Source organism: Camelus bactrianus, chromosome X (genome assembly GCF_048773025.1).
Source record: "Camelus bactrianus isolate YW-2024 breed Bactrian camel chromosome X, ASM4877302v1, whole genome shotgun sequence".
NCBI classification, from domain to species: Eukaryota; Metazoa; Chordata; class Mammalia; order Artiodactyla; family Camelidae; genus Camelus; species Camelus bactrianus.
In genome coordinates, this window is record NC_133575.1 from 1,003,085 (window position 1) to 1,030,234 (window position 27,150).

At 50.8% G+C, this 27,150-nt stretch overlaps 1 long non-coding RNA gene across 1 annotated transcript; it reads right to left on the reverse strand.

Annotated features, from left to right (window-relative positions):
• Positions 1-13,193: 13,193 nt before the first annotated feature.
• LOC141576331 (uncharacterized) lies at positions 13,194-26,293 on the reverse strand. Its single transcript, XR_012504683.1, has 2 exons — positions 26,006-26,293; positions 13,194-14,567 (listed from the first exon to the last, which is right to left on the reverse strand). It is a non-coding gene; the product is annotated as an uncharacterized LOC141576331 (long non-coding RNA).
• Between the last annotated feature and the right edge of the window lie 857 nt (positions 26,294-27,150).

The window sequence follows — 27,150 nt, forward strand, 5'->3', positions numbered from 1 at the left end:
CTATCGTATTTTACATTCCACATATAAGTGATATCATATGATATTTGTCTTTCTCTGTCTGACTTCACTTTGTGTGATAATCTCCAAGTCCATCCATGTGGCTGCAAATGGCAATATTTTATCATTTTTCATGGCTGAGTAGTATTCCATTGTAACAATATACCACTTCTTTATTCAATCATCTGCTGATGGACACTTAGATTGCTTCCATGTTTTGTCTACTGTACACAGTGCTGCTGTGAACATGGGGGTGAAGACCCTGCTCTCAGTTCTTCTGCATACACACCCAGAATTGGGACTGCTGGATCACGAGGTGATTCTATGTTTAATTTTTGACGCCTGTTTCCTGTAGCAGCTGCACCATTTACATTCCCACCAACAGGGCACAGGGGTGTTGGTTGCCCCACATCCTCGCTAACACTTGTTCTTCTCCACGTTTTAAAAATAGTAGCCAAAATTAAACTTACAAGCTTTTTCACAGCAAAGGGAACAGTAAGCAAAACAAAATGATAACTTATAGAATGGGAGAAAATATTTGCAAAAGATGCAACTGACAAGGGCTTCAGCTCCAGCATATATAAACAATTCTTACAGCTTAATAAGAAAAAAACAAACCCAATCCAAAAATGGGCAGAAGACCTAAACAAGCAATTTTCCAATGAAGATATACAAATGATCAATAAACACATGAAAAAAATGCTCAATATCACTAAATATCAGACAAATGCAAATCAAAGCTACCATAAGGTCTCATCTCATACCAGTCAGAATGGCCATCATTTCAAAGTCCACAAATGGCAAATGCTGCAGAGGCTGTGGAGACAAGGGGACCCTCCTACACTGCTGGCGGGAATGCAGTTTGGTGGAGCCACTGTGGTAAACACTATTGAGATTCCTCAAAAGCCTAGGAATAGACTTACCATATAGACTAGGAATAGACTTACCATATGACTGAGGAATCCTGCTCCTGGGCACATATCCAGAAGGAACCCTACTTCAAAATGACACCTGCACCCCAGTGTTCATAGCAGCACTATTTACAACAGCGAAGACATGGAAGCAGCCTAAATGTCCATCAACAGATGACTGGATGAAGACGATGTGGTATGTTTATACAATGGAATACTACTCAGCCATAAAAAATAAAATGCCATTTGCTGCAACACGGATGGAAGGGTAGAATGTCATTCTAAGTGAAGCAAGCCAGAAAGAGAAAGAAAATGACCATATGAGATCGCTCCCATGTGGAATCTAAAAAGAAAACATCCATAAATACGAAACAGAAACAGACTCATAGACATAGAAAACAAACTTGTGGTCGCCAAGGGGGCGGGGGCTGGGAAGGCACAGACTGGGATTCCAAAATGTAGAACAGATAAACAAGATTATACTGTATAGCACAGGGAAATATGTTCAAGATCTTGTATTAGGTCACAGTGAAAAACAATGTGAAATGGAATATAAGTATGTTCACGTATGACTGAAGCACTGTGCTGCACACCAGAAATTGACACAACATTGTAAACTGACTATAACTCAATTAAAAAAACGAAGAAAAAATAGGAGCCATCGTATGGGTATGCGCAATTCCTTTTTACTCTTACTTTTTCTCATCTAGAACTTTACCCTGCATTGCCTGTACACCTAGGATCTGCTCCGACCAGGAGTCCACATCGCTACCATCTTTGGTTTCTTCTCCTACCATCGTGGTCCGTATGGCTGTTAACCCCCAGGTTATACAGAACACCCAGGTCTCTCACAGGAGGAGGGTAAAATTACTATTGATAAGCATTTGTTTTGGTGTTTGACTGGGGTCAGCAGATCTGAGGGTTTGGGGCAGAGACAGCGGTACCCACTGGTCCCTGAATCTGGCGCCCACATTTCCCAGCATGCCTTGTGGGACACGTCCAGTGTCACCGTGCAAACGTGAGGGGCGTGCCGCCCACATCAGCGTCTGTGTCCTCCTGTGTTAACTGAGAAGGTCAGAGTTCACAGTGAAGGCATCGTCAGCTCAGACATCTGCATTCCCACCGGGAACACAGCGAGGACAGATCAGTCTTCGGGGGTGGGGGGCACAAAGTGTGTGAGATTCTAGGGTTGCAGTACAACCTAGGCTCCCCTGAGCAGTGTCTAAGTGAGGAAGACAGAGCTCTGGTTACTTTGTTTCACACGTAGACCCCTTGCAGAACAAGCAGATAGTCTCAGCCTTATGGAACGGGGTTGGGGGAGGGGAGAACCACGCCTGCGAGCTCAAATTTAGGTTCTCCCCAAATCAATCCTGCCGACGGGATGGTTCCTGACAGCCAGCCAGAGGGAGGAGCCCAGAGACCTGCCACCTGATTCTCCAAAGAAGATGAATTCCTTGTGGTGCTCTTTCTAAAGCAGAGTAAATCGGAGCGGATTTGAACATCAAGACGGTTGAGGCTCTTTGGGATTTTCCATCTGGGTGGCGCGTCCAGGAAAGAGGCAGTCTGTGGAGTTTGGAACGTTCCGGCCTGATTCTTCCTCTGTCCTAGGACTCGATAATTCATATCCAGCCACAGCGGATGTTTCCTGAATGGAAGCACGTTTGGGGTTATCACAGCAAAACAGGGCTCACGACACCTTGGGGTTTTCATACCGAGTTATCAAATATGGTTGGGAAGTAACCAAAAAAGGTCTCATAAAAGTAATTCTAGTTAAATCTGATTTTCAATAAAACGTGCCTGCTTTCCATGCTGGAAACACGTTCTTTTGTTTACCTCTGCTGACACTTTAAGATTTTATAAATTTCCTTTCTCTTACTCACACGTCCGTATTTATCTTGGGCAGTCCTTTTCTTGAAGTTCAAAACCAAAGTCGAAGAAAATTGGTTCCGGGAGAGGACACCTGGAGGACATGTCTGCATTCCGACATCCGCCTCTCTCACCCAAAGGAAGCAGCACGGCCAGCCTGATTTGTTACCACCTGCAAATCAGAAATTCCAATATTGCTAAGCAAACTGGAACAGATGAGCTTGGCTCCATAGGCCAAAACCATAAAAAGTCCAAGCATTTATTAAAGCTGAAAGACCCAGTCAGAATCTCCCAAGAGTGGCTCTTGTGTCAGTTAAAATGCAGAGTTCGAGATCTTTAAGCTCAAAGTTTTGGTTCAAAAAAAAAAAAAAAATACATGCACTTCATGTTCATAGCAGCATTATTAAAACCACCAAGACATGGAAGCAACTTAAATGTCCATCAGCAGAAGAATGAAGAAAGGAGATGTGGTGTATGTATACAATGGAATACTACTCAACCATGAAAAGGGATAAAAGAATGCCATTTGCAGCAACATGGATGGACCTGGAGGGAGCATTATGCTGAGTGATATAAATCAGACAGAGAAATACAAATACTGTATGGTATCACTTATATGTGAAATCTAAAAAGATACAACAAACGAGTGAATATAACAAAACAGAAGCAGACTCACAGATGCAGAGAACAAGTTGGTGGGGACCAGTGGGGGCAGGGAAGGGGGGAAGGACAATGACGGTAGGGGAGTCAGAGGGACAAACTATGTACAGAATAAATAAGCTGGCAGGATACATTGTACAACACGGGGAACACAGCCAATATTTTATAATAACTATAAATGGAGTATAACCTTTAAGAAGAAATTGTGAATCACTATGCTGTACACCTGAAACTAATATGATGCTGTAAATCAACACTATCTCAATCAAAAAGTAAATAAATAAAACTTCTGAAAGAGTGACCTTTTCCTTTCCCAAACAGACAGCTGCTGATGGAACGTTCCGGGAGTTGTGCTCCGATATGCCAGGTGAACAGGGGAACCCCCGGCCGGCGTGATGACAAGTCAGAACCAAGATGAAGTTTCCAGCGTCAATTAGGTACCGGGCTTTTCTGCACGGGTTTAACTACCTGGAAAGATGCCTCATCTCCTTGTTTTCCTGTCGTGCCCAGATTCATGCGGGCCCTCAGTGGGGACCTTCTCATTCCCATGATATCATGAGGAAGGAGGTGTCTGCTTGGGGCGCTTCGGTTCCGTCCTGGGTGCCTGCAAACTCGGAGCCATTCGCAGCACAGCTCCGGGGAAAGGAACGCGGCGTCTGCCCCACCTCATTTGCAACCAAAACAAGGCCCCAAATTGCCTACTGGAAGTTCCCCGAGTGTCAGTTTGGTGCAGGCGTGTACTTGTTTGGAGAATTCTAAAGGAAATTAGTTGAAAGACGGAAAGAAAAGAAGAAAAAAAAAAAAAAAAAAAACCCCTTAAGATCCCCCAGACGGCTCTCTGAAACACAGAATCTGATTTGCAAGGGTTGGGGATCTGCTCAGGGCAGCGAGGAGGCCGGATTCGATAGTGCTGAATATTATGTGGGCAAAAAAGAATATTTAAATTTACCAGATAGGAGCGCACGTGTGAAGGGTACTCCGGGGAATTAATGAAACCCAACCGACCAGGTCAAAAGAAAAAAAAAAAATCAACCACTTTCCTAGAGACTCTGTGTACTCCGAGGGAAGCAGGAATCTCGGGGGAGGGCAGAGCTCGGTGTTGGAGCACATGCTTAGCGTGCACCAGGTCCTGGGTTCGAGCCAGTACCTCGGTGACAGTAAATAAATAACCCTAATTACCACCACCTCCCACCCCACCAGCAAAAGCAAACAAACCAACAAACATTTAGGGAATTAGAAATCTCGTAAAAATACGGCTTGCATCATTCAGTAAGAAGAAATATTGCGTTACTTTGTTTCCATCATTCAAATGGCTGCATTTGGGCACAGAAACCAGAAATTTCAGAACTCCTGCCCTAGAGCGAAAACTCCCAACTGACACAGTAAACAATCTAATGGTTCCTGGGAGAAAAGAGGTGGGAAGGGGGAAGTTTGGGAGTTTTAGATTTGCAAATGTTAGCTACTATATCTAAAAACAGATTAAAAAAATTTCTTCTGTACAGCGCAGGGAACTATATTCAATATCTTGTAATAACGTTTAATGAAAACGAATATGAAAATATGAAAATGCACGTATGTGCGTGACTGGGGACAGTGTGCACGAGAAAGTGACACGTTGTAACTGATGGTACTTCAATAAAAACAAACAAAAAACTGCCTACACACCTTGGTTAGTCATTTTCAGAGTCTCCCCTGCCCAAACTGTCTATACACTCGGGTACCTCGCTTGCCAAGTTTCTCGAAAACCGTGCAGGGATCTGCGTTCGTGTCAGGAGACCATTATCCCCTTGAGCACGACGCCCCCCGGCTCCCTCCCAGGATGTCGCAAAGTCTGATTCTATTTTGGAGCCACGCTCACCGCCAAGGCAGCGCTAACCTGCAATCAAGCCGGAGTCCGGTCCCACGGCCCCGGCGGCGGCCCGGGGCGCTCCGTGCCCCCCACGGACACTCCTGACCCAGCGCCGGGGCCCAGCGCGGTGCTGCGGGTCGGAGGACAAAGCCATGGCCGTGGCCAGGGGAGGGGGAGGGCGGGGCGAGGAGGCAGGGGTGCTGACTGGGCGGGCCCGGTCCTGACCCCTCGCCTGGTCCCGCCCGGTCGTGACCCCACGCCAGGCCCACCGTGACCCCACACCCGGCCCCGGCCCGCCCTGCCACACGTCAGGACCCGCCCAGCCGTGACCCCATGCCCGGCCCCGCCCACCGTTACCTTACGCCCAGCCCCTCCCAGCCCAGACCCCACACCGGGCCGTGACCCACGCCCTCCCGACCCTGACCCCACGCCTGGCTCCTCCCAGCCGTGACCCCACGCCTGGCCCTGACGTCAACCCGGCCCCGCTCAGCCCTGACCCCACCCCTGGCCATAACCCCACGCCCATTCCCGCCCAGCCGTGAACCCACGCCCTCCCGGCGCTGACCCCACGCCCGGACCTGTACAGACGTGACCCCACGCCAGGCCCTGACCCCACGCACGGCTCCTCCCAGCCGTGACCCGACGCCAGGCCGTAACCCCACGACCGGCCCCGCCATTCGTGACCCCACGCCAGGCCCTGACCCTAACACCCGCCCACGAGGATCCGTGACCCCACGCCCAGCCCTGACCCTACGCCAGGCTCGCATGGCCCTGACCTCACGCCGGCCCCGCCCAGACTTGACCCCACGCCAGGCACCGCCCATCCGTGACCCCACGTCCGGCCCCGCCCTGCCCTGACCTCACGCTCGCCCGGCCGTGACCCGACGCCCGACCCTGACCCCACGCCCGGCCCCGCCCATTCCTGACCCCACGCCCGACCCCGCCCTTCCGTGACCCCACGTCCGGCCGGCCCTGACCCCATGCCTGGCCCCGCCCATCTATGACCCCTCGCACGGCCCTGACCCCATGCCCGACCTGGCCGTGACCCCACTTCAGGCCCTGACCTCACGCCCGGCTCCGCCCAGCCGTGACCCCACGGACGGCCGTGGCCTCACGCTCGGCCCCGCCCAGCCGTGACCCCACACTTGCCAGGCCTCTGACCCCACGCCCGGTCCTGACCTCACCCTCGGTCCTGACCCCACGCCCGGCCCCGCCCATCCCTGACCCCACGCCCGGCCCCGCCCATCTCTGACCTCACGCCCGGTCCTGACCCTACGCACGGACCTGCCCAGCCGTGACCCCACGCCAGGCCCTGACCCCAGGCCCCGCCCTGACCCCAGGCCCCGCCCTGACCACACGCCCGGCCCGATGGTGCGTCTCACAGGCACAGCTGGGCTCGGGCGGCCCGGAGCCACGCGGCCCCGGCCGGGGGCAGGGTCGCTAGAGGCCGGACACCTGTGTGGCGCGGACCCCGGGGGCCTCCCTGTGGGCGGCGGCGCACCCGGGCCTGCAGCCGGGCCCCACGGCCGCGCGTGCGCGCGCCTGTCGCCGGGCGTGAGGACGACAAAGCCGAGGCGCTGGGAGCGAGGTGGAGGGGATGTCGGGGGAACCCTGGGGAGGAGCAGGTGTGCTGGTGACGCGCGGAGGCTCAGGTGTGCTCAGCGGTGCGCCAGCCCCTTCCCTCCCAAGCCCCGTTTCTCCTCCAGCTGCTCTTTCCTAGGGATGTTAGTGTCTTACTGTGAAGACGCCAGGTTGCTCCTGGTAACACGTCCTGATGCACGAGTCTCTCTGTCCTCCTCTTTCCCCCTCTCTTGTCTCTCAATCAACAACCACCACCCCAGACATACAGACAGACACACAGGGGTGCACCCAGACTGCTGTATCTTACTGATTCCTGTTTCTTTCTTTCTTTTTTTTTTTTTCATGCTGACATCCCTCACTCCTGGAGCCTCTCCATAAGCAGGCTCTCCGTGAATATTTGCTGAATGATCGCATCAATGTGTGATTGACACGGTCACCTCTGTAGCTCAGAAGACCTGGCTGACGATCCTTGTGCATTTCGGGCTGTCTCCCAAACACGAAGAGGAAGAAGAATGTGGATAAGCCAGTGCCCCCCCATCCCGGGGAGAAAATGGCCCGGAGGAGTCTTATTTCAGCATATAAATGGAATGGGACTCACGCAGGCGAGTGACCCCCCTGGACGCCAGCCCGAGGGGACATCCTGCCCTGCGTTCACGCCAGTGGGGTGGTCGAGGGTTGAGTTTGCACTCAGCTCCACGGGAGAGCGGGGCAGGAAAATAAGAGTGAAAAGAAACCTCTGGGTTCCGCCCTGCAGCGCGTGGTGTCAGAGCCGCGGCGGGCAGGGCGGGAACCGAGACTGGGCCTCCTGCTGCAGCAGACAGCAGCCTTGTCCCACCCGTGTTCATGGGCCCCCTCCATCCACGTGTCCAAATGCACACCCGCTGGCCTGAAAATGCGTGGGTTTTACCGCCCCCCTCCCTCCCCGGGGGAAGGACAGCTGTCAGGAGTCCCCTCCTGCCACCCCAGCCCTGTGACTTCCCGCCCGTCCATCCGCGGGCACCAGACCCTCGCCTCAGGCTTCGCTCCAGAGGGTCCTCGCCACACACAGGTGCCCAGACAGGGAGGCGTTCTCTCTCACCGCCGGGGGCAGAGGTCGGCCTGAGGAAGCCGCGTCCCCGGAGAAGCGGGTCCCCCCAGGCTCGAGGATGGTGGCGCACTCTGTCAGCGCGCAGTCTCAGAGCCGTAAAATCGCCACGCCGCCCACCCAGGTCGCACACACCTGTCCCAGGTGACAGACACAGAGCAGGTCGCCCTGCCCGTAAGGCTGATGACGCACATGGTCAGCGGTTGCCGGGAGGGAGGGACACGTGGAGCACAGAGGAATTTTCTTATTTTTAAAGGCTTAATATATATATATATTTGTAGATTAGCCAGTTTTCTTTCTTTTTTTCATTATTCAGTTAGGTAGAATTGTTACAATTTGCACATAATACAACATATTGCATGTAAATACGCACACACAATATACTGCAATACACATTTTTTTAGTTTACATGTAGGTACGGCTCATTATCTCTAAGAACATTGTAGAGTATTCGCTTTTTAAACGTACAGAGTTATCAAAGGAATCAAGCCAACCACAAAGTAAGAATCAACAGAACGCGGTAATCCAGTCAGAAAGGACAGTCACTTTCTTTTTTAAAGAGCAGTTTCAGGGTCACAGCCGAACTGAAGGGAGGGTACAGAGATGCCCCGCATATCCCCTGCCCCCCACTTGCACAGACTCAATATCCGCCCCCACTAGAGCTAATCGTTGTAATTGATGAACCTAAATTGACACATTGTAATCACCCAACGTCCACTTTACTCGAATTAGGGTTCCCTCCTGGATTTGCACAGTTCATGGGTTTGGATACACGTCACATATCATTATCGCATCCTACAAAGAGGGCAGTGAAGCCGTTCCGTATGCCACGAACACGGTGGATACACGTCATCATCCACGAGTCCAAACCCGCGGCCCGCACAACACCAAGATGAGCCCCAAGGGAACAGTGGACATCCGTGAATACTAATGTGTCGATTTTGTCTCAGCAGTGGTAACAAATGTACCCGATACAGTGCAGGTAACACGGGGAGCTGCAGTGAACTCTGCACTGCTCGGTTTTTCTGTAAACTTGAAACTGCCCAGTGTGTTCATGATATTAAAAAATAAAAAGCAAAACACAGTCATTGCTAGGCTCTGTGAGCTCCATGAAGGACAGGAACGCGGGGGCTTCGCTGGGACGGAGTCCCGGGCAGATGGACGTGAAGCCTGAAGAAGGAATCAGGCGTCCACAAGGGGCAGGAGGGCTGGGAGGGGAGTTCGAGGCCGGGACCCTGAACCCCGTGCAGACACGCAGACACGGGGGTTTCCGGGAGCCGGGCCCCAGGAGGCGCAGCTGTGAATCCCACCCTGTGAGCTGCCTCGCCCGTCACCTCTTGGCCCCCTTCCCTCACCCGTAAGGACGCAGGAGACAAACGGCAAACGGGCTGCCTCCCTGGGCAGAGAGCGCTGTGTTTGTACAGAAGGATTGTGAATTAGCCTCCAGCCTCAGCGGAGGTGACACTGAGGTCAAGCTCCCGTCCGGGGGGCCCTCTGGTCCCTAAACAACATGACTACACACGCTGAAGCCAGGTCACCGATCGATTTTCCCCACCACGAGCTTGCACCGACGGAATTTAACTAACTGAACGGCAAAACAAAAGAAAAAGCTCATCGCCAACCCAGGTCGCCCCGGAAATTACATGGATGTGAAGTGACACCTCCGTGACTTTTCAAATGAGACAAGGGGTGGCTTCTGGGTGGAGGAGACGGGGAACGCTTTGCCCCCAATATTGAACGTTCATAACCAGGAGTTAGATTTTAAATGAAACCACGGGAGAGCTCGGTGACTCAGGAGACGTGGGTTTCGAGGTCCTGGTGAAGATGTAATTACAGCCAGCGTCTCCAGATGCTGGGGACAAGTGACATCCATTAATTCATCTTTGTCGGCGTCGGGGTTCCTGGGGGTGGCCCCAATTTCTGGACGGAGGACGCGTAGAGGAGGAGAGGTCATGGAATCGCTATGATTTAAGGCCCCCGCCCTCCCCTCCAGGGCTCCGACAGTCACGTCCTCATCTCTGTGACCCCGCGGGGAGGAAGAAACGAAGGCTGCCCGCCCGCCAGGGATGTGGGAGCCCAAGGGATTGCCCGAGTTCCCCGCTGGGCCCTTTCCTCTGTGCCATGGTGACTTCTCAGAACCTGCCCGGATGGGTGGGCATTGGGGAAGGGACAGGACGGATTACAGGGGACAGCGGCCCCTGGCATTTTGGAGGTGGTCGCGGCTCAGGATGGGGTACCTCGAAGATAGGAAGGTGCGTGTGGGTGGGGATGCAGGCGGGGGGCGAGGGGCACGGCTCCAAGGAATCTGGGGCAGGGATTCAGGCCCAAAAGCCATCCAGCAGCCCATCCCCAGGAGCACGTGGCTGGGGAACACCCCGAGGTAGCCCCGGGGAGCACTGGGCCCCCTCAGAGAACGGGGGAGCCCTGGGGACACGGATAGACTCTGAAAAGGCAACAGCATGGAATAAGGCTGTGGCAAGTAAGTTACGGTGGCGCGGGAGGGTCAGGGATGGTTTGACCTTGACCTCAGGGTCCGCTGGCTTAGCCGGGCTGCACCGCCACGACCGGACGGAGCTGGGGCAACTGGTTGTTTGGGTCACTTTTACTTCTTTTTCCTCTTCCTTTTTTGAACATGTATTTTTTTTTCTTTTGCACAATTTGGTTGTTTTTGTTTGTTTGTTTTTGTTTTTTTACAGTGGGTACCAATCCATAAAAAGGTGTTTTGGCCCCGGATCAGTAAAACACAAGCTTCTTCAGGAGGGCTTGATGTTTCGAGGCTGCAGCTGACGATCTGAGCATTTCTCAAGGATTTAGTCAGTTTTTACTTTTGCTTGATCACGAGTCACGCTCATCCCAGCTGCAGGGACTCCGTGCACCAGAACGCACACAGCGATCCCCGCGTGCCGAGCCGGGGGAAACTTCAGGGTCCATCTCCCGGCTGCCGCCGCCGTTCTGTTACCCGCGAAACGCAGACACGAGACTCATGTGTCTAGTTTGTGACCCCACATTCTGTTCTTCCTTCCCTCCCTCCTCTTCCCTGCCTCCTCTTCTCTCCTTTTTTTTTTTCCCCTCCCTGATAAACGACACTGCATTTTTGTTAAGTCGCTGCTGGCCTGCACGTATCTTCTGTCATTTCTATAATTAGTGCTTGTGACCCATCCCTGCCGTATTCCTTTGTAGGAAACCCTGTTTCTCACAAGTGGGCTTTGGCGAATCTTCTCAGTGTTTCTAAACTAATGTATTTGTTTTCCCTTAAGCTCACTAAAGTTTGGTTTCTCACAGCACAGAGGGCCTGCATCAGTACTTGAACTCAGCAGTTCTGTTTCTCTCTTTTGTGCAGACCATTAAAAAAGTTTTTGTGTACATATAATGTATTTTTCTTGAAGTCTAGTCAGTTTACAAGGCTGTGTCAATTTCTGGTGTCCAGCATAATGCTTCCGTCATAAATGAACATCCAAATATTTCTTTTTACATTTTTTTTATCATAAGTTATTACAATATATTGAATATAGTTCCCTGTGCTCTACAGTAGGACCTTGTTGTTTATCTGCTTTATATACAGTAGTGTGTATCTGCTAATCCCAAACTCCTAATTTATCCTTCCCTCCTCCCCCCTCCGGTAACTATGTTTTCTGTCTGTGAGTCTGTTTCTGTTTTGTAAATAAGTTCATTTCTATCGTATTTTACATTCCACATATAAGTGATATCATATGATATTTGTCTTTCTCTGTCTGACTTCACTTTGTGTGATAATCTCCAAGTCCATCCATGTGGCTGCAAATGGCATTATTTTATCATTTTTCATGGCTGAGTAGTATTCCATTGTAACAATATACCACTTCTTTATTCAATCATCTGCTGATGGACACTTAGATTGCTTCCATGTTTTGTCTACTGTACACAGTGCTGCTGTGAACATGGGGGTGAAGACCCTGCTCTCAGTTCTTCTGCATACACACCCAGAATTGGGACTGCTGGATCACGAGGTGATTCTATGTTTAATTTTTGACGCCTGTTTCCTGTAGCAGCTGCACCATTTACATTCCCACCAACAGGGCACAGGGGTGTTGGTTGCCCCACATCCTCGCTAACACTTGTTCTTCTCCACGTTTTAAAAATAGTAGCCAAAATTAAACTTACAAGCTTTTTCACAGCAAAGGGAACAGTAAGCAAAACAAAATGATAACTTATAGAATGGGAGAAAATATTTGCAAAAGATGCAACTGACAAGGGCTTCAGCTCCAGCATATATAAACAATTCTTACAGCTTAATAAGAAAAAAACAAACCCAATCCAAAAATGGGCAGAAGACCTAAACAAGCAATTTTCCAATGAAGATATACAAATGATCAATAAACACATGAAAAAAATGCTCAATATCACTAAATATCAGACAAATGCAAATCAAAGCTACCATAAGGTCTCATCTCATACCAGTCAGAATGGCCATCATTTCAAAGTCCACAAATGGCAAATGCTGCAGAGGCTGTGGAGACAAGGGGACCCTCCTACACTGCTGGCGGGAATGCAGTTTGGTGGAGCCACTGTGGTAAACACTATTGAGATTCCTCAAAAGCCTAGGAATAGACTTACCATATAGACTAGGAATAGACTTACCATATGACTGAGGAATCCTGCTCCTGGGCACATATCCAGAAGGAACCCTACTTCAAAATGACACCTGCACCCCAGTGTTCATAGCAGCACTATTTACAACAGCGAAGACATGGAAGCAGCCTAAATGTCCATCAACAGATGACTGGATGAAGACGATGTGGTATGTTTATACAATGGAATACTACTCAGCCATAAAAAATAAAATGCCATTTGCTGCAACACGGATGGAAGGGTAGAATGTCATTCTAAGTGAAGCAAGCCAGAAAGAGAAAGAAAATGACCATATGAGATCGCTCCCATGTGGAATCTAAAAAGAAAACATCCATAAATACGAAACAGAAACAGACTCATAGACATAGAAAACAAACTTGTGGTCGCCAAGGGGGCGGGGGCTGGGAAGGCACAGACTGGGATTCCAAAATGTAGAACAGATAAACAAGATTATACTGTATAGCACAGGGAAATATGTTCAAGATCTTGTATTAGGTCACAGTGAAAAACAATGTGAAATGGAATATAAGTATGTTCACGTATGACTGAAGCACTGTGCTGCACACCAGAAATTGACACAACATTGTAAACTGACTATAACTCAATTAAAAAAACGAAGAAAAAATAGGAGCCATCGTATGGGTATGCGCAATTCCTTTTTACTCTTACTTTTTCTCATCTAGAACTTTACCCTGCATTGCCTGTACACCTAGGATCTGCTCCGACCAGGAGTCCACATCGCTACCATCTTTGGTTTCTTCTCCTACCATCGTGGTCCGTATGGCTGTTAACCCCCAGGTTATACAGAACACCCAGGTCTCTCACAGGAGGAGGGTAAAATTACTATTGATAAGCATTTGTTTTGGTGTTTGACTGGGGTCAGCAGATCTGAGGGTTTGGGGCAGAGACAGCGGTACCCACTGGTCCCTGAATCTGGCGCCCACATTTCCCAGCATGCCTTGTGGGACACGTCCAGTGTCACCGTGCAAACGTGAGGGGCGTGCCGCCCACATCAGCGTCTGTGTCCTCCTGTGTTAACTGAGAAGGTCAGAGTTCACAGTGAAGGCATCGTCAGCTCAGACATCTGCATTCCCACCGGGAACACAGCGAGGACAGATCAGTCTTCGGGGGTGGGGGGCACAAAGTGTGTGAGATTCTAGGGTTGCAGTACAACCTAGGCTCCCCTGAGCAGTGTCTAAGTGAGGAAGACAGAGCTCTGGTTACTTTGTTTCACACGTAGACCCCTTGCAGAACAAGCAGATAGTCTCAGCCTTATGGAACGGGGTTGGGGGAGGGGAGAACCACGCCTGCGAGCTCAAATTTAGGTTCTCCCCAAATCAATCCTGCCGACGGGATGGTTCCTGACAGCCAGCCAGAGGGAGGAGCCCAGAGACCTGCCACCTGATTCTCCAAAGAAGATGAATTCCTTGTGGTGCTCTTTCTAAAGCAGAGTAAATCGGAGCGGATTTGAACATCAAGACGGTTGAGGCTCTTTGGGATTTTCCATCTGGGTGGCGCGTCCAGGAAAGAGGCAGTCTGTGGAGTTTGGAACGTTCCGGCCTGATTCTTCCTCTGTCCTAGGACTCGATAATTCATATCCAGCCACAGCGGATGTTTCCTGAATGGAAGCACGTTTGGGGTTATCACAGCAAAACAGGGCTCACGACACCTTGGGGTTTTCATACCGAGTTATCAAATATGGTTGGGAAGTAACCAAAAAAGGTCTCATAAAAGTAATTCTAGTTAAATCTGATTTTCAATAAAACGTGCCTGCTTTCCATGCTGGAAACACGTTCTTTTGTTTACCTCTGCTGACACTTTAAGATTTTATAAATTTCCTTTCTCTTACTCACACGTCCGTATTTATCTTGGGCAGTCCTTTTCTTGAAGTTCAAAACCAAAGTCGAAGAAAATTGGTTCCGGGAGAGGACACCTGGAGGACATGTCTGCATTCCGACATCCGCCTCTCTCACCCAAAGGAAGCAGCACGGCCAGCCTGATTTGTTACCACCTGCAAATCAGAAATTCCAATATTGCTAAGCAAACTGGAACAGATGAGCTTGGCTCCATAGGCCAAAACCATAAAAAGTCCAAGCATTTATTAAAGCTGAAAGACCCAGTCAGAATCTCCCAAGAGTGGCTCTTGTGTCAGTTAAAATGCAGAGTTCGAGATCTTTAAGCTCAAAGTTTTGGTTCAAAAAAAAAAAAAAAATACATGCACTTCATGTTCATAGCAGCATTATTAAAACCACCAAGACATGGAAGCAACTTAAATGTCCATCAGCAGAAGAATGAAGAAAGGAGATGTGGTGTATGTATACAATGGAATACTACTCAACCATGAAAAGGGATAAAAGAATGCCATTTGCAGCAACATGGATGGACCTGGAGGGAGCATTATGCTGAGTGATATAAATCAGACAGAGAAATACAAATACTGTATGGTATCACTTATATGTGAAATCTAAAAAGATACAACAAACGAGTGAATATAACAAAACAGAAGCAGACTCACAGATGCAGAGAACAAGTTGGTGGGGACCAGTGGGGGCAGGGAAGGGGGGAAGGACAATGACGGTAGGGGAGTCAGAGGGACAAACTATGTACAGAATAAATAAGCTGGCAGGATACATTGTACAACACGGGGAACACAGCCAATATTTTATAATAACTATAAATGGAGTATAACCTTTAAGAAGAAATTGTGAATCACTATGCTGTACACCTGAAACTAATATGATGCTGTAAATCAACACTATCTCAATCAAAAAGTAAATAAATAAAACTTCTGAAAGAGTGACCTTTTCCTTTCCCAAACAGACAGCTGCTGATGGAACGTTCCGGGAGTTGTGCTCCGATATGCCAGGTGAACAGGGGAACCCCCGGCCGGCGTGATGACAAGTCAGAACCAAGATGAAGTTTCCAGCGTCAATTAGGTACCGGGCTTTTCTGCACGGGTTTAACTACCTGGAAAGATGCCTCATCTCCTTGTTTTCCTGTCGTGCCCAGATTCATGCGGGCCCTCAGTGGGGACCTTCTCATTCCCATGATATCATGAGGAAGGAGGTGTCTGCTTGGGGCGCTTCGGTTCCGTCCTGGGTGCCTGCAAACTCGGAGCCATTCGCAGCACAGCTCCGGGGAAAGGAACGCGGCGTCTGCCCCACCTCATTTGCAACCAAAACAAGGCCCCAAATTGCCTACTGGAAGTTCCCCGAGTGTCAGTTTGGTGCAGGCGTGTACTTGTTTGGAGAATTCTAAAGGAAATTAGTTGAAAGACGGAAAGAAAAGAAGAAAAAAAAAAAAAAAAAAAAACCCCTTAAGATCCCCCAGACGGCTCTCTGAAACACAGAATCTGATTTGCAAGGGTTGGGGATCTGCTCAGGGCAGCGAGGAGGCCGGATTCGATAGTGCTGAATATTATGTGGGCAAAAAAGAATATTTAAATTTACCAGATAGGAGCGCACGTGTGAAGGGTACTCCGGGGAATTAATGAAACCCAACCGACCAGGTCAAAAGAAAAAAAAAAAATCAACCACTTTCCTAGAGACTCTGTGTACTCCGAGGGAAGCAGGAATCTCGGGGGAGGGCAGAGCTCGGTGTTGGAGCACATGCTTAGCGTGCACCAGGTCCTGGGTTCGAGCCAGTACCTCGGTGACAGTAAATAAATAACCCTAATTACCACCACCTCCCACCCCACCAGCAAAAGCAAACAAACCAACAAACATTTAGGGAATTAGAAATCTCGTAAAAATACGGCTTGCATCATTCAGTAAGAAGAAATATTGCGTTACTTTGTTTCCATCATTCAAATGGCTGCATTTGGGCACAGAAACCAGAAATTTCAGAACTCCTGCCCTAGAGCGAAAACTCCCAACTGACACAGTAAACAATCTAATGGTTCCTGGGAGAAAAGAGGTGGGAAGGGGGAAGTTTGGGAGTTTTAGATTTGCAAATGTTAGCTACTATATCTAAAAACAGATTAAAAAAATTTCTTCTGTACAGCGCAGGGAACTATATTCAATATCTTGTAATAACGTTTAATGAAAACGAATATGAAAATATGAAAATGCACGTATGTGCGTGACTGGGGACAGTGTGCACGAGAAAGTGACACGTTGTAACTGATGGTACTTCAATAAAAACAAACAAAAAACTGCCTACACACCTTGGTTAGTCATTTTCAGAGTCTCCCCTGCCCAAACTGTCTATACACTCGGGTACCTCGCTTGCCAAGTTTCTCGAAAACCGTGCAGGGATCTGCGTTCGTGTCAGGAGACCATTATCCCCTTGAGCACGACGCCCCCCGGCTCCCTCCCAGGATGTCGCAAAGTCTGATTCTATTTTGGAGCCACGCTCACCGCCAAGGCAGCGCTAACCTGCAATCAAGCCGGAGTCCGGTCCCACGGCCCCGGCGGCGGCCCGGGGCGCTCCGTGCCCCCCACGGACACTCCTGACCCAGCGCCGGGGCCCAGCGCGGTGCTGCGGGTCGGAGGACAAAGCCATGGCCGTGGCCAGGGGAGGGGGAGGGCGGGGCGAGGAGGCAGGGGTGCTGACTGGGCGGGCCCGGTCCTGACCCCTCGCCTGGTCCCGCCCGGTCGTGACCCCACGCCAGGCCCACCGTGACCCCACACCCGGCCCCGGCCCGCCCTGCCACACGTCAGGACCCGCCCAGCCGTGACCCCATGCCCGGCCCCGCCCACCGTTACCTTACGCCCAGCCCCTCCCAGCCCAGACCCCACACCGGGCCGTGACCCACGCCCTCCCGACCCTGACCCCACGCCTGGCTCCTCCCAGCCGTGACCCCACGCCTGGCCCTGACGTCAACCCGGCCCCGCTCAGCCCTGACCCCACCCCTGGCCATAACCCCACGCCCATTCCCGCCCAGCCGTGAACCCACGCCCTCCCGGCGCTGACCCCACGCCCGGACCTGTACAGACGTGACCCCACGCCAGGCCCTGACCCCACGCACGGCTCCTCCCAGCCGTGACCCGACGCCAGGCCGTAACCCCACGACCGGCCCCGCCATTCGTGACCCCACGCCAGGCCCTGACCCTAACACCCGCCCACGAGGATCCGTGACCCCACGCCCAGCCCTGACCCTACGCCAGGCTCGCATGGCCCTGACCTCACGCCGGCCCCGCCCAGACTTGACCCCACGCCAGGCACCGCCCATCCGTGACCCCACGTCCGGCCCCGCCCTGCCCTGACCTCACGCTCGCCCGGCCGTGACCCGACGCCCGACCCTGACCCCACGCCCGGCCCCGCCCATTCCTGACCCCACGCCCGACCCCGCCCTTCCGTGACCCCACGTCCGGCCGGCCCTGACCCCATGCCTGGCCCCGCCCATCTATGACCCCTCGCACGGCCCTGACCCCATGCCCGACCTGGCCGTGACCCCACTTCAGGCCCTGACCTCACGCCCGGCTCCGCCCAGCCGTGACCCCACGGACGGCCGTGGCCTCACGCTCGGCCCCGCCCAGCCGTGACCCCACACTTGCCAGGCCTCTGACCCCACGCCCGGTCCTGACCTCACCCTCGGTCCTGACCCCACGCCCGGCCCCGCCCATCCCTGACCCCACGCCCGGCCCCGCCCATCTCTGACCTCACGCCCGGTCCTGACCCTACGCACGGACCTGCCCAGCCGTGACCCCACGCCAGGCCCTGACCCCAGGCCCCGCCCTGACCCCAGGCCCCGCCCTGACCACACGCCCGGCCCGATGGTGCGTCTCACAGGCACAGCTGGGCTCGGGCGGCCCGGAGCCACGCGGCCCCGGCCGGGGGCAGGGTCGCTAGAGGCCGGACACCTGTGTGGCGCGGACCCCGGGGGCCTCCCTGTGGGCGGCGGCGCACCCGGGCCTGCAGCCGGGCCCCACGGCCGCGCGTGCGCGCGCCTGTCGCCGGGCGTGAGGACGACAAAGCCGAGGCGCTGGGAGCGAGGTGGAGGGGATGTCGGGGGAACCCTGGGGAGGAGCAGGTGTGCTGGTGACGCGCGGAGGCTCAGGTGTGCTCAGCGGTGCGCCAGCCCCTTCCCTCCCAAGCCCCGTTTCTCCTCCAGCTGCTCTTTCCTAGGGATGTTAGTGTCTTACTGTGAAGACGCCAGGTTGCTCCTGGTAACACGTCCTGATGCACGAGTCTCTCTGTCCTCCTCTTTCCCCCTCTCTTGTCTCTCAATCAACAACCACCACCCCAGACATACAGACAGACACACAGGGGTGCACCCAGACTGCTGTATCTTACTGATTCCTGTTTCTTTCTTTCTTTTTTTTTTTTTCATGCTGACATCCCTCACTCCTGGAGCCTCTCCATAAGCAGGCTCTCCGTGAATATTTGCTGAATGATCGCATCAATGTGTGATTGACACGGTCACCTCTGTAGCTCAGAAGACCTGGCTGACGATCCTTGTGCATTTCGGGCTGTCTCCCAAACACGAAGAGGAAGAAGAATGTGGATAAGCCAGTGCCCCCCCATCCCGGGGAGAAAATGGCCCGGAGGAGTCTTATTTCAGCATATAAATGGAATGGGACTCACGCAGGCGAGTGACCCCCCTGGACGCCAGCCCGAGGGGACATCCTGCCCTGCGTTCACGCCAGTGGGGTGGTCGAGGGTTGAGTTTGCACTCAGCTCCACGGGAGAGCGGGGCAGGAAAATAAGAGTGAAAAGAAACCTCTGGGTTCCGCCCTGCAGCGCGTGGTGTCAGAGCCGCGGCGGGCAGGGCGGGAACCGAGACTGGGCCTCCTGCTGCAGCAGACAGCAGCCTTGTCCCACCCGTGTTCATGGGCCCCCTCCATCCACGTGTCCAAATGCACACCCGCTGGCCTGAAAATGCGTGGGTTTTACCGCCCCCCTCCCTCCCCGGGGGAAGGACAGCTGTCAGGAGTCCCCTCCTGCCACCCCAGCCCTGTGACTTCCCGCCCGTCCATCCGCGGGCACCAGACCCTCGCCTCAGGCTTCGCTCCAGAGGGTCCTCGCCACACACAGGTGCCCAGACAGGGAGGCGTTCTCTCTCACCGCCGGGGGCAGAGGTCGGCCTGAGGAAGCCGCGTCCCCGGAGAAGCGGGTCCCCCCAGGCTCGAGGATGGTGGCGCACTCTGTCAGCGCGCAGTCTCAGAGCCGTAAAATCGCCACGCCGCCCACCCAGGTCGCACACACCTGTCCCAGGTGACAGACACAGAGCAGGTCGCCCTGCCCGTAAGGCTGATGACGGACATGGTCAGCGGTTGCCGGGAGGGAGGGACACGTGGAGCACAGAGGAATTTTCTTATTTTTAAAGGCTTAATATATATATATATTTGTAGATTAGCCAGTTTTCTTTCTTTTTTTCATTATTCAGTTAGGTAGAATTGTTACAATTTGCACATAATACAACATATTGCATGTAAATACGCACACACAATATACTGCAATACACATTTTTTTAGTTTACATGTAGGTACGGCTCATTATCTCTAAGAACATTGTAGAGTATTCGCTTTTTAAACGTACAGAGTTATCAAAGGAATCAAGCCAACCACAAAGTAAGAATCAACAGAACGCGGTAATCCAGTCAGAAAGGACAGTCACTTTCTTTTTTAAAGAGCAGTTTCAGGGTCACAGCCGAACTGAAGGGAGGGTACAGAGATGCCCCGCATATCCCCTGCCCCCCACTTGCACAGACTCAATATCCGCCCCCACTAGAGCTAATCGTTGTAATTGATGAACCTAAATTGACACATTGTAATCACCCAACGTCCACTTTACTCGAATTAGGGTTCCCTCCTGGATTTGCACAGTTCATGGGTTTGGATACACGTCACATATCATTATCGCATCCTACAAAGAGGGCAGTGAAGCCGTTCCGTATGCCACGAACACGGTGGATACACGTCATCATCCACGAGTCCAAACCCGCGGCCCGCACAACACCAAGATGAGCCCCAAGGGAACAGTGGACATCCGTGAATACTAATGTGTCGATTTTGTCTCAGCAGTGGTAACAAATGTACCCGATACAGTGCAGGTAACACGGGGAGCTGCAGTGAACTCTGCACTGCTCGGTTTTTCTGTAAACTTGAAACTGCCCAGTGTGTTCATGATATTAAAAAATAAAAAGCAAAACACAGTCATTGCTAGGCTCTGTGAGCTCCATGAAGGACAGGAACGCGGGGGCTTCGCTGGGACGGAGTCCCGGGCAGATGGACGTGAAGCCTGAAGAAGGAATCAGGCGTCCACAAGGGGCAGGAGGGCTGGGAGGGGAGTTCGAGGCCGGGACCCTGAACCCCGTGCAGACACGCAGACACGGGGGTTTCCGGGAGCCGGGCCCCAGGAGGCGCAGCTGTGAATCCCACCCTGTGAGCTGCCTCGCCCGTCACCTCTTGGCCCCCTTCCCTCACCCGTAAGGACGCAGGAGACAAACGGCAAACGGGCTGCCTCCCTGGGCAGAGAGCGCTGTGTTTGTACAGAAGGATTGTGAATTAGCCTCCAGCCTCAGCGGAGGTGACACTGAGGTCAAGCTCCCGTCCGGGGGGCCCTCTGGTCCCTAAACAACATGACTACACACGCTGAAGCCAGGTCACCGATCGATTTTCCCCACCACGAGCTTGCACCGACGGAATTTAACTAACTGAACGGCAAAACAAAAGAAAAAGCTCATCGCCAACCCAGGTCGCCCCGGAAATTACATGGATGTGAAGTGACACCTCCGTGACTTTTCAAATGAGACAAGGGGTGGCTTCTGGGTGGAGGAGACGGGGAACGCTTTGCCCCCAATATTGAACGTTCATAACCAGGAGTTAGATTTTAAATGAAACCACGGGAGAGCTCGGTGACTCAGGAGACGTGGGTTTCGAGGTCCTGGTGAAGATGTAATTACAGCCAGCGTCTCCAGATGCTGGGGACAAGTGACATCCATTAATTCATCTTTGTCGGCGTCGGGGTTCCTGGGGGTGGCCCCAATTTCTGGACGGAGGACGCGTAGAGGAGGAGAGGTCATGGAATCGCTATGATTTAAGGCCCCCGCCCTCCCCTCCAGGGCTCCGACAGTCACGTCCTCATCTCTGTGACCCCGCGGGGAGGAAGAAACGAAGGCTGCCCGCCCGCCAGGGATGTGGGAGCCCAAGGGATTGCCCGAGTTCCCCGCTGGGCCCTTTCCTCTGTGCCATGGTGACTTCTCAGAACCTGCCCGGATGGGTGGGCATTGGGGAAGGGACAGGACGGATTACAGGGGACAGCGGCCCCTGGCATTTTGGAGGTGGTCGCGGCTCAGGATGGGGTACCTCGAAGATAGGAAGGTGCGTGTGGGTGGGGATGCAGGCGGGGGGCGAGGGGCACGGCTCCAAGGAATCTGGGGCAGGGATTCAGGCCCAAAAGCCATCCAGCAGCCCATCCCCAGGAGCACGTGGCTGGGGAACACCCCGAGGTAGCCCCGGGGAGCACTGGGCCCCCTCAGAGAACGGGGGAGCCCTGGGGACACGGATAGACTCTGAAAAGGCAACAGCATGGAATAAGGCTGTGGCAAGTAAGTTACGGTGGCGCGGGAGGGTCAGGGATGGTTTGACCTTGACCTCAGGGTCCGCTGGCTTAGCCGGGCTGCACCGCCACGACCGGACGGAGCTGGGGCAACTGGTTGTTTGGGTCACTTTTACTTCTTTTTCCTCTTCCTTTTTTGAACATGTATTTTTTTTTCTTTTGCACAATTTGGTTGTTTTTGTTTGTTTGTTTTTGTTTTTTTACAGTGGGTACCAATCCATAAAAAGGTGTTTTGGCCCCGGATCAGTAAAACACAAGCTTCTTCAGGAGGGCTTGATGTTTCGAGGCTGCAGCTGACGATCTGAGCATTTCTCAAGGATTTAGTCAGTTTTTACTTTTGCTTGATCACGAGTCACGCTCATCCCAGCTGCAGGGACTCCGTGCACCAGAACGCACACAGCGATCCCCGCGTGCCGAGCCGGGGGAAACTTCAGGGTCCATCTCCCGGCTGCCGCCGCCGTTCTGTTACCCGCGAAACGCAGACACGAGACTCATGTGTCTAGTTTGTGACCCCACATTCTGTTCTTCCTTCCCTCCCTCCTCTTCCCTGCCTCCTCTTCTCTCCTTTTTTTTTTTCCCCTCCCTGATAAACGACACTGCATTTTTGTTAAGTCGCTGCTGGCCTGCACGTATCTTCTGTCATTTCTATAATTAGTGCTTGTGACCCATCCCTGCCGTATTCCTTTGTAGGAAACCCTGTTTCTCACAAGTGGGCTTTGGCGAATCTTCTCAGTGTTTCTAAACTAATGTATTTGTTTTCCCTTAAGCTCACTAAAGTTTGGTTTCTCACAGCACAGAGGGCCTGCATCAGTACTTGAACTCAGCAGTTCTGTTTCTCTCTTTTGTGCAGACCATTAAAAAAGTTTTTGTGTACATATAATGTATTTTTCTTGAAGTCTAGTCAGTTTACAAGGCTGTGTCAATTTCTGGTGTCCAGCATAATGCTTCCGTCATAAATGAACATCCAAATATTTCTTTTTACATTTTTTTTATCATAAGTTATTACAATATATTGAATATAGTTCCCTGTGCTCTACAGTAGGACCTTGTTGTTTATCTGCTTTATATACAGTAGTGTGTATCTGCTAATCCCAAACTCCTAATTTATCCTTCCCTCCTCCCCCCTCCGGTAACTATGTTTTCTGTCTGTGAGTCTGTTTCTGTTTTGTAAATAAGTTCATTTCTATCGTATTTTACATTCCACATATAAGTGATATCATATGATATTTGTCTTTCTCTGTCTGACTTCACTTTGTGTGATAATCTCCAAGTCCATCCATGTGGCTGCAAATGGCAATATTTTATCATTTCTCATGGCTGAGTAGTATTCCGTTGTATGAATGTACCACTTCTGCTTTATCCAGTCATCTGCTGATACGCACTTAGATTGCTTCCATGCTTTGTCTACTGTACACAGTGCTGCTGTGAACATGGGGGTGAAGACCCTGCTCTCAGTTCTTCTGCATACACACCCGGAATTGGGACTGCTGGATCACGAGGTGATTCTATGTTTAATTTTTGACGCCTGTTTCCTGTAGCAGCTGCACCATTTACATTCCCACCAACAGGGCACAGGGGTGCTGGTTGCCCCACATCCTCGCTGACACTTGTTCTTCTCCACGTTTTAAAAATAGTAGCCAAAATTAAACTTACAAGCTTTTTCACAGCAAAGGGAACAATAAGCAAAACAAAATGATAACTTATAGAATGGGAGAAAATATTTGCAAAAGATGCAACTGACAAGGGCTTCAGCTCCAGCATATATAAACAATTCTTACAGCTTAATAAGAAAAAAACAAACCCAATCCAAAAATGGGCAGGAGACCTAAACAAGCAATTCTCTAAGGAAGACATACAAATGTTCAATAAACACATGAAAAAAGGCTCAATATCACTAAATATCAGACAAATGCAAATCAAAGCTACAATGAGGTATCACCTCACACCAGTCAGAATGCCCGTCGTTCAAAAGTCCACAAACAACAAATGCTGGAGAGGCTGTGGAGAGAAGGGGTCCCTCCTACACTGCTAGTGGGAATGCAGTTTGGTGAAGCCTCTGTGGAAAACACTATGGAGATCCCTCAAATAGTAGGAATACACTTATTATGTGATCCAGGAATCCTGCTCCTGGGCACATATCCAGAAGGAACCCTACTTCAAAATGACACCAGCACCCCAGTGTTCATGGTAGCACTGTTTACAAGAGCCAAGACATGGAAGCAGCCTAAATGTCCATCAAGAGATGACTGGATGAAGAAGAGGTGGTACGTTTATACAATGGAATATTACTCTGCCATAAAAAAGAATAAAATAATGCCATTTGCAGCAACATGGATGGACCTGGAGAATGTCATTCTATGTGAAGCAAGCCAGAAAGAGAAAGAAAATGACCATATGAGATCGCTCCCATGTGGAACCTAAAAAGAAAAAATCCATAAATACGAAACAGAAACAGACTCATGGACATAGAAAACAAACTTGTGCTTGCCAAGGGGGCGGGGGGTCGGAAGGGACAGACTGGGATTTCAAAATGTAGAATAAATAAACAACATTGTACTGTATAGCACAGGGAAATATGCTCAAGATCTTGTATTAGATCACAGTGGAAAAGAATATGAAAATGAATATATTTATGTTCGTGTATGACTGAAGCACTGTGCTGTGCAGTAGAAATTGACACAACATTGTAAATGGACTATAACTCAATTAAAAAAAAAAAAAGAAAAAATAGGAGCTATTGGATGGGTATGCCCAGTTCCTTCTTACTCTTACTTTTTCTTGTCTAGAAGTTTTCCCTGCATTCCCAAACACCTAGAATCTGCTCGGACCAGGAGCCCACATCGCTACCATCTTTGCTTTCTTCTCCTACCTTCGTGGTCCATATGGGTATTAACCCCCGGTTTATACAGAATACCCAGGTCTCTCCCAGGAGGAGGGTAAAATTACTATTGATACGCATTTGTTTTGGTGTTTGACTGGGGTCAGCAGATCTGAGAGTTTGGGGCAGAGACAGTGGTACCCACTGGTCCCTGCATCTCACACCCACGTTTCCCAGCATGCCTTGTGGGACAGGTCCAGTGTCACCGTGCAAACGTGAGGGGTGGGCAGCCCATATCAGTGACTGTGTCCTCCTGTGATAACTGAGGTCAGAGTTTACAGTGAAGGCATTGTCAGCTCAGACATCTACATTCCCACCGGAAACACGGTGAGGACAGATCATTCTTCGGGGGTGGGGGGCACAAAGTGTCTGAGATTCTGGCGTTGCAGTACAACCTAGGCTCCCCTGAGCAGTGTAGGTGAGGAAGACAGAGCTCTGGTTACCTTGTTTCACGCGTCGACCCCTTGCAGAACAAGCAGATAGTCTCAGCCTCATGGAACCCGGGGATGGGAGAACCATGCCTGCGAGCTCAAATTTAGGTTCTCCCCAAATGAATCCTGCCGACCGGATGGTCCCTTACAGCCAGCCAGAGGGAGGAGCCCAGAGACCTGCCACCTGATTCTGCAAAGAAGATGAATTCTTTGTCGTGCTCTTTCTAAAGCAGAGTAAATCGGAGCGGATTTGAAAATCAAGACGGTTGAGGCTCTTTGGGATTTTCCATCTGGGTGGCACATGCAGGAAAGAGGCAGTCTGTGGAGTTTTGGAACGTTCCGGCCTGATTCTTCCTCTGTCCTAGGACTCGATAATTCATATCCAGCCACAGCGGATGTTTCCTGAATGGAGCACGTTTGAGTTTATCAAAGGAAAACAGGATTCACGACACCTTGGGGTTTTCATACTGAGTTATCAAATATGGTTGGGAAGTAACCAAAAAAGGTCTCATAAAAGTAATTCTAGTTAAATCCAATTTCTAATAAAACACGCCTGCTTTCCATGCTAGAAACACGTTCTTTTGTTTACCTCTGCTGACACGTTAAAACTTTATAAATTTCCTTTCTCTTACTCACACGTCCGTATCTATCCTGGGCTGTCCTTTTCTTGAAGTTCAAAACCAAAGTCGAAGAAAGTTGGTTCCGGGAGAGGACACCTGGAGGACATGTCTGCATTCCGACATCCGCCTCTCTCACCCAAAGGAAGCAGCACGGCCAGCCTGATTTGTTACCACCTGCAAATCAGAAATTCCAATATTGCTAAGCAAACTGGAACAGATGAGCTTGGCTCCATAGGCCAAAACCATAAAAAGTCCAAGCATTTATTAAAGCTGAAAGACCTAGTCAGAATCTCCCAAGAGTGGCTCTTGTGTCAGTTAAAATGCAGAGTTCGAGATCTTTAAGCTCAAATTTTTGGTTCAAAAAAAAAAAAATACATGCACTTCATGTTCATAGCAGCATTATTAAAACCACCAAGACATGGAAGCAACTTAAATGTCCTTCAGCAGAAGAATGAAGAAAGGAGATGTGGTGTATTTATACAATGGAATACTACTCAACCATGAAAAAGAATAAAAGAATGCCATTTGCAGCAACATGGATGGACCTGGAGGGAGCATTATGCTGAGTGATATAAATCAGACAGAGAAATACAAATACTGTGTGGTATCACTTATACGTGAAATCTAAACAGATACAACAAACGAGTGAATATAACAAAACAGAAGCAGACTCACAGATGCAGAGAACAAGTTGGTGGGGACCAGTGGGGGCAGGGAAGGGGGGAAGGACAATGACGGTAGGGGAGTCAGAGGGACAAACTATGTACAGAATAAATAAGCTGGCAGGATACATTGTACAACACGGGGAACACAGCCAATATTTTATAATAACTATAAATGGAGTATAACCTTTAAGAAGAAATTGTGAATCACTATGCTGTACACATGAAACTAATATGATGCTGTAAATCAACACTATCTCAATCAAAAAGTAAATAAAACTTCTGAAAGAGTGACCTTTTCCTTTCCCAAACAGACAGCTGCTGATGGAACGTTCCGGGAGTTGCGCCCCGATATGCCAGGTGAACAGGGGAACCCCTGGCCGGCGTGATGACAAGTCAGAACCAAGATGAAGTTTCCAGCGTCAATTAGGTACCGGGGTTTTCTACACGGGTTTAACTACCTGGAAAGATGCCTCATCTCCTTGTTTTCCTGTCGTGC